At 41.3% G+C, this 8,779-nt stretch overlaps 1 non-coding gene across 1 annotated transcript in view; it reads right to left on the bottom strand.

The window, feature by feature from the left end:
• Positions 1-210, bottom strand: part of LOC103507134 — a 4,960-nt gene extending 4,750 nt beyond the window's left edge. The window contains exon 1 of the transcript XR_003390918.1: positions 140-210. This is a non-coding gene — a transcript (uncharacterized LOC103507134). The remainder of the gene's footprint in view (positions 1-139) is intronic.
• Between the last annotated feature and the right edge of the window lie 8,569 nt (positions 211-8,779).

The raw sequence follows: 8,779 nt of genomic DNA, 5'->3' as shown, positions 1-8,779 counted from the left end.
TGGTCTTATCGTCCCGAAATCGAAGAGAGAAGGAAGCCAGGATAGGAGAAAGCCAGCCGTTCCGAGAACGAACATTATTCGTTCGGGATAAAATCCGCCCCGGGCGGAAAGCGAACCCGCGTAACTGTGATCAACTTACCTTCTTTAGTATTGCACCTAATCACATCAGTCTCATTGATTTTCACTATAATGTCACCCGCTTCCACCTGTGGAACACACAGAAATCGACACAAAAAATTATTATAATAGAAAACAAGAGTGATGACAAAAATAGAAAGTAATTATTCATAGACGTTTCATAATTTTAGGAAGCACCACGGACGTGAAAAGCATTAACAGACGACGGAGCTTACGACCCCAGTGTGGTAGCACACCTCATAGGTATGTGGGAATTTAGTTTTTAGTTGAATTCCCTTAAGGAAATTAAAAAAAAATAATAATAATAATAAAAATAAAAAACATTCCAATCAATCTCACCTCCTCTTCCCCAAAGTGAGCAATTAGGGTGACGCATCATCGGTAGTAAATTGGATAATGAGTTCTCCGAGCTATTAAATTTGAAAATAATGGATTATCTCATTAAGCCTCCTCTATTCTCGAACTATAGTATAACCAGAAGTCATTATAAATTCGCGTTTCATGTTCACCTTGATGCTTTTATAGCCGAGGTGTCTCCGAAAAAGTAAGCTGTAAAGCTCACCGCTGTGGGCCGCGTCAGGTCATAGACTTATTAGGGTGACGCATCATCGGTAGTAAATTGGATAATGAGTTCTCCGAGCTATTAAATTTGAAAATAATGGATTATCTCATTAAGCCTAGCCTCCTCTATTCTCTAACTATATAGTATAACCAGAAGTCATTATAAATTCACGTTCCATGTTCACCTTGATGCTTTTATAGCCGAGGTGTCTCCGAAAAAGTAAACTGTAAAGCTCACTGCTGTGGGCAACGTCAGGTCATAGACTCTAGCTAGGATCTCTGAGCTCAAAAGCTGTCTCCATACAGCAAAGGCTCAGAGGTGGTTAGAGTGTGATAGCCAAATCAGTGGTTAAGAGTATTGACTTTCATTAGTACATTCCGAAGATCTTGGGTCCGAGTGAGCAATTAGGGTGACGCATCATCGGTAGTAAATTGGATAATGAGTTCTCCGAGCTATTAAATTTGAAAATAATGGATTATCTCACTAAGCCTCCTCTATTCTCGAACTATAGTATAACCAGGAGTCATTATAAATTCACGTTCCATGTTCACCTTGATGCTTTTATAGCCGAGGTGTCTCCGAAAAAGTAAGCTGTAAAGCTCACCGCTGTGGGCCACGTCAGGTCATAGACTTTAGCTAGGATCTCTGAGCTCAAAAGCTGTATCCATACAGCGAAGGCTCAGAGGTGGTTAGAGTGTGATAGCCAAATCAGTGGTTAAGAGTATTGACTTTCATGAGTACATTCCGAAGATCTTGGGTTTAAATCCTGTTTAGCCGGCCCAATAATCAATAGTTTGCTTGGGGGTAGCGCGTTGCCTTATAAGCGCTAGGTCGGGGGTTTGATTCCCGTCCCGGGCCGGCTTTTATCCTAAACAGATAAGGTTCGTTCTCGGAACGCCTGGCTTTCTCCTATCCTGTTTTATTTCTCTTTTCGCTTTCGGAACGATAAGAATAAGACCTTGGCAGTTACCTACAATTCTCTTAAAAACGTGTACACATACATGGTTCACTCAATATGAGTATAGATACGAGTAAGTATGTGCTTATTACCAAACATCCCTGCTCAAAGTTCCGCTTTATGTAAACACTACCTACGTAGGTACCTACCTATATGATAATAATAGTGCTTATTTTTACTGCTCGCATAGGACTGATAAGTCCCTTTACTCCAGCAGTAGGCTACTACTATTATTGTGGTCAAATTCTCAAATTATATTGAGGATAAAATTCCATACCTCGGCTGGGATTGAACCCACGCCCTCCTGATTACCAGTCGAGCGCCTTGACCACTACACCACCGAGGCTTAAGTAGTAGGTATTTTATTTTTTCAGGACTTGTAAGCCTAAGCTTTCATTTTGTGAAAGAAAATGAAGCCGGGGACACAAAGCTCCGTAACCCCCCTCTATGCCTCTACCAGGCCCCCGGGGGCAACTTAGGGATTAAAAAATCCGAAATATTGTAATCTAATTAAAATTGATACGGTTTTGTAAAAAGTGTCCCCACTTGTCCCATTTTACTTCATGGGGGGGCATGGGGGGGCCGGCATTCGGGGTATATTGGGATAAGCGCTTTGTCAAATTTTTCGTCCATTGGACAGAATGTAGCCTAAGTTGGAGTGACCCGGATAAAAAACAGGTCTGCTAGCCCTTTTGTCTCTCCTTCTCTCTCTTCCCCATTTTTTTTTTAATTTACATTCCTGCCTATCCGGGAACGTGAAACATCAGTCAGGACTTTTTTCCCCGCTCGAGTTTCGAACCCAGCACCTCCAGGTTGAGAGTCGGTGCTCTTAACCACTCGGACAAGGGCTAATTAAAATTGGTCGCGATTTATTACTTAATTATCTTACTTATCGTGGTAATTAAAATTAGTCGCGATTTATTACCCAATTATCGTTCGCGTCACACTTGTGAACGGAGCTTAAAGGAAGAAGAAAAAGATATTGAGACCAAAAATAGAAACATGCAGGGGTGGAAAAGAAGGAGGAGAAGAAGCAGGAGGAGGAGAAGAAGAAGAAATAGGAGGAGGAGAAGAAATAGGAGGAGGAGGAGAAGGAGGCGGAGGAGAAGAAGAAGGAGGAGAAAAAGAGGAGGGATGAATTGACGTTATTTCTTTCCTGAGCTAAAGGAAGAAGAAAAAGATATTGAGACCAAAAATAGAAACATGCAGGGGTGGAAAAGAAGGAGGAGAAGAAGCAGGAGGAGGAAGAGGAGGAGGAGAAACAGGAGGAGGAGGAGGAGGAGAAGAAATAGAAGGAGGAGAAAAAGAGGAGGGATGAATTGACGTTATTTCTTTCCCTAACATGAGAAGTTGGGGGAAAGTTAGTTTTTGCTCGTAAAATTATAAATTTTTGACACAAGTTTATTCTGTCCGTTTCCCCTCGCCTCATATTCGAGAGAGGAGATTGCTCGTAAAATTATAAATTTTTGACACAAGTTTATTCTGTCCGTTTCCCCTCGCCTCATATTCGAGAGAGGAGAGAGGGGAAGGAGGAGGAGGAGGGGAAGGAGAGGGTATATAGACATATTTTCCGACAAACATCTTGGCGTCAGTTCAAATATTAAACTCAAATATTTGCCCCCGTCTGCCCTATATCCTTCTCTCCTTACTTTTTATGTGCAATATAAACCGGTGTGCGAATATCACACGACTTTCTATATGACCATTCTGTATTGCCTTTGACCGATGCCGATGGCCGGCCAGCTTTCAGTTAGGGTCAATGGTACATAAAAACTTACAATAATAGTCCAGGAGAGGGTATATAGACATATTTTCCGACAAACATCTTGGCGTCAGTTCAAATATTAAACTCAAATATTTGCCCCCGTCTGCCCTATGTCCTTCTCTCCTTACTTTTTATGTGCAATATAAACCGGTATGCGAATATCACACGACTTTCTATATGACCATTCTGTATTGCCTTTGACCGATGCCGATGGCCAGCTTTTAGTTAGGGTCAATGGTACATAAAAACTTACAATAATAAATAGTACATAACAATGATAATTTTAAATAGTAAAATAATTTTGGCTTTTGTCAATAATAATAATAATAATAATAATAAAATGGATGAACGTTGGACGGATTGCATTTCATCCTGTCATGTTGTCCGAAAAAAAGAAGATCTAATAGGTATGTAGGTACCTGTCAAATTTTCACGTCCCATTTTCTTTCGAACAAGACATTTTGTTCTGTTTATGTACATAAATATTATTGTCAGTAGGTACTAGGCACCTTAAGGGTAGTTTGTTATGGTAACAATATTGTTAACTGTGATCAACTTACCTTCTTTAGTATTGCACCTAATCACATCAGTCTCATTGATTTTCACTATAATGTCACCCGCTTCCACCTGGAACAAACAGAAATCGAACAAAACATTAGTCATCAACTCATCAATAAATTCTTCGCAGACGGGTCGTAATTTTAAGCCCCACTGAAGCCTAACACTGCTTCGACAACATAGATTTACCTCTTAATATCGTAGATCGACGGCGTCAACTATGTGTGGACATAGCTTCAGGAAGCACCACGGACGAGGTGAAAAGTAATAACGACGGTGCTGGCACGGTTGTGGTGACGGTCCTTGTTGGCACGGTTGTGGTGACGGTTCAAAAACCTTGTTGTTATCTACCGCCAACACTCGGCCGCCGTTATAAAATACTTCATACGCCCCTAATGCAATGATGCAGCTGTAGTCATCGGGGGATGTCTGGATTTAAGGCGTTGTATTTGTAAGTCTGGTGTATTGCCATGGATTGGCAGATCCTGACTTTCACGTATTTTTGTGAACTCGCGTACTAGATGTTTTTTCCTTTTCAGATGGGGTGGTGGAATGTGGCTGAGAGTTGGAAGCCAGCTAGTGGGAGTGGGTTTGATAGCTCCAGTAATAATGCGCATTGTATGATTGAGTTGGACGTCTATGAGAGAAGTGTGAGCGCTATTCAGCCAAACTGGAGCACAGTATTCTGCCGCTGAGTACACAAGTCCCAATGCCGAACATCGTAACACTGCTGCTGATGAGCCCCAAGATGTGCCACATAGTTTTTGAATTATGTTGTTTCTGGTTTTTAATTTTTCGGCAGTTTTGGTCAGGTGTTCTTTATAGGACAAGGTACGGTCTAAAGTTATTCCAAGGTATTTTGGATTTTTGTTGTGTTGCAGAATTTGATTTTCAAATCTGACTTTCAGTTTTGCGTTAGCCAGGGAATTGGTTAGATGAAAGCATGAGACTTCAGTTTTGTTGGGATTAGGTTTAAGTCTCCAATTCCTAAAGTAAGTACCCAGGATATCAAGGTCTCTAGTAAGCACGGTTTCAGTTTCGGTCATGTCTCTATGCTTTGTTGCTAATGCCCAGTCATCTGCATAGCCGAATTTCTCACTTTCAGTATCAGGCATATCACTTATGTAAAGGCTAAATAAAAGAGGTGCTAACACTGACCCTTGGGGGAGGCCATTGTTGAGGGTTTTCTTGTTACTAGTGAGGTCGCCAAATACTACTTGGATTGTCCGGTTAGCCAGCATGTTGTTCAGTAAGTCCAGTGTCTTCAGGCAAGGAATAATACGTAGAAATTTGAACAAGAGGCCCTCTCTCCACACGGTATCATATGCAGCAGATAGGTCAACAAATGCAACAGAAGTTTTGAGATTTTTCTGGAAGCCAGCTTCGATATGAGACGTGAGAGAGAGTACTTGGTCGACACAATTGTATCACTGAATAATGTCTGGTCTCGGTCCTATAGGATGAACCTCATCACCCTCCACCACTGGGTACAATCACCTCAATCAGTTAAGCACTTAGATAAGACTAAAGACTACAATGTAATCCTAGCACTAGCCTAGGTCACAAGCTGGAGGTGTGGGCGTGACATTAACATAGAAACACGGATACCACTAAACTACAGGGTCACTCAGCAGGAATTGCGAGATAGTTAGGGGGGACAAAACACTTTGAAATGGGGAAAAGGTGGGTTTACTCCCAAAAGTGGAGTAAAAAGGCTTCTTTCCCAGCCAAAATTCGCTGTATTCCGAATGCAAATATTTTAACGGGAATAATTGCTCTTGTTTAGATGTTGGCCCCTCTCTTCAGTGAATTCACCTTTTTCTATTTTCCACGTCTCGTCTCAAGGAAAAGAACTTCCCGAGAAAAAAAAGGAAAGATAAATTCTTCTACCTAAAAAGGGTACCAGGGGGACAGAGTGTATTGTGTCTCTTCCAGGCCATTTGATAAAGGGCTCAAGGACATAGCTAGGCACCTACTATACGGAATAGACATACTACAAAATGACTCTGAACCATCTTCTTGATACACCCGGTATATGAAGGGCAGAGCTTCCTATTTCTCGGCTAAGTTCAGATCGTAGGTGGACAATGTGGCACCAAACAGCATAATGATTCTCCTCATATAACAACGTATACACGATAGTTTATGCCTTCAACAGACTCTTGAGGGGCTTGTTTTTGCAAAATGACTCTGAACCATCTTCTTGATACACCCGGTATATGAAGGGCAGAGCTTCCTATTTCTCGGCTAAGTTCAGATCGTAGGTGGGCAATGTGGCACCAAAGAGCATATGGCATAATGATTCTCCTGATATAACAACGTATACACGATAGTTTATGCCTTCAACAGACTCTTAAGGGACTTGTTTTTGCTGACTGATGATGGTATCTAGTATAGTAAGTTTACATACTCTTTGTAGACCAGAGTTACTCACAAATAAGTGATGATAAAATTCTTTGCCCCGTTGGTGCGTTGGCTGAGACTTGAACTTGCCAAGAGTCAAGTTTTCGACCCAGCTGAGCTATATCGTTCTATGAAATCTCCAAATGCTTAGGAAGTAGGAACCTTTTCCTCGTCTCCTCATTCCAGTCCGAGGTTTGATAGAGGGAATTGGAATTGTACACTGTGACTGTGACGACGAACGTCACATCGAAATCAAAGAGAGAAGAACGGGATAATAGAAAGCCAGCCGTTCCGAGAACGAACCTTATTTCTTTTATGCTCAGCAGTTCTGTACATTACCATATTGGATGACGAGCATTGAAAATTTTCCACTAAAAGTTAGACCTCGGCTTTCACAAAAATCGAAAAAGAAAGCAAACCATTGTCAACTGTTAGGCCATTAACGCAAGGACCGCGTTAGCCATGGATAGCCTACTTCGTATTTTGAGGGCGAGGGAGTCTCTGTTAGCATACTTTGAATTTGGAGAAGAATATTCACGAATTTTATTATTTCTGCAAATAATAGACGGATAATAAACAATGTGAAGTAAACAAAAGAGGAGGAGAAGGAGAAAGGGGATATAAAAAACTAGTCCACATTATTTTGTTGAGCATAATATTGTACAGCATTTTAGCGATATTACATACATACAGGATGGTTGAGGAAAACCTCAGGGTGGATCCGGAAGAAGCGCTCATATACCATGGTAGATCCACATCGAATGAAGTACGTGCACACTATAATATGTATTTTCCCATCCTCAAAATCCTTTGATCTTACCTACTTAACATGAGTTTCAGATGTCAAATGACTTTGGTCGACTCTTGTGTAGGCGTAATTTGCCCAAAGGATTTTTTGGGCTCCCAAAAGGCCTGCGTTTAGTCACCCTGTACATGGATTAAAAGTTGCTATTTTTTCACGGCAATCAAAAAACATGACAAGAGAAACGTCTGGAATGGAAGATAAGGGGACGAAGGGAGGGAGGGAAGGGGAGGAAGAGGGAGATAAAGAGAGAGGAAGAAAGGATGGAGAGAGGTGGGGGGGGGAGAATTTTTCGAATTTTAAATTGAAATTTTATTGTACTCTGTTTTGCATTAAGAAATGACAACAATAATGCAAAGAGGTGTATTAAGAAAGAGGAGAAAGAAAGACGGAGATACGAGGAGTGGGGGGAGAGAGAGAGAAAGAAGGAAAAGAGTTTAAAAGAGAATGACAGACGTAAACATGCATGATAAAGGCAATGGATGTGGTTAATGCTCTATTTGCTCTATGACGTCATAGTTTTGAATTGAAATGAGGCCGAAGGGAGAAACAAGGAAGGGACAGAGGGAGGGAGACAGGCGGGTGCGGAGAAATGAGGCCGAATAGATAGAAAGGGAGGGAGAAGGAGAAAGGGACGAGGTAGAGAGGAGAAAGAGAGGGAGAGAGGAGGGAATGAAGGAAAAAAAGAGAGGGTGGGGCAGACAGAGAGAAAATGGGAGACAGAAAAAGCAGGTAGGGAAAGAGGGGTAAAAATGGAAGGGATTGAAGCCATGTCGGAAAGGTCGAGAAGAGAAAATATTAGAGCCATATTGTAGAGACAACATACTTACTTACTTACTCCAGGGTCTTCACAGACCGCGAGGGTCCTTGACCTCCCCCACCAGCCTTCTCCATTCTTGTCTGTCCTGGGCGATGGTCTGCCAATCTTGTCGGATTCCAATGGATTCGAGAGATTCCCTGACACCACCTTCCCATGTGTTTCTTGGGCGTCCAACAGGTCGAGGGTTGGAGTATTGTAGGTTGAGGGTTCTCTTGATATTGGATGCCTCTTCTGCTCGCGCCACATGTCCTGCCCACTGGAGTATCTTAGCTCGGATGATGTTGCTGATTATTGGTTTGTTGTATAGTGACCTTAGCTCTGCGTTTTTTCTTCTTCTCCATATATTTAATTCTATGTCGAAAATGGGACCAAATATTTTCCTTAGCACTCTGTTCTCAAAAGCTTGTAACCGTGATATAATTTGTTGTTTCAGAGGCCAGGTTTCGCTGCCGTATAACAGTACCGGTTGGATTATGGTGTTGTATATTTTGAGTTTGGCATTTTTTGATATTCTCTTTGATTTTAACACATTGTTCATTGAGTAAAGACTTCTGCTAGCATTGTTCATAATAGTCCATAACAATAATAATTTTAAATAGTAAAATAATTTTGGCTTTTGTCCACAGACCAGTTACGAGAAAAAGTCCTTTTCAAATATTCAGAACCATAAGTATCTAATTGGCCATAACAATGATAGTTTTAAATCTCGGAATAATTTTGGCTTTTGGTCACTAACCACTTACAGTCTACTTTTTGAGGTAATAGGTTAATAG

This window comes from Diaphorina citri, unplaced genomic scaffold, assembly GCF_000475195.1.
Source record: "Diaphorina citri unplaced genomic scaffold, Diaci psyllid genome assembly version 1.1 scaffold291, whole genome shotgun sequence".
NCBI classification, from domain to species: domain Eukaryota; kingdom Metazoa; phylum Arthropoda; class Insecta; order Hemiptera; family Psyllidae; genus Diaphorina; species Diaphorina citri.
Note: the sequence above shows the minus strand (reverse complement) of the source record. Positions and strands in the feature narration are given on the sequence as shown.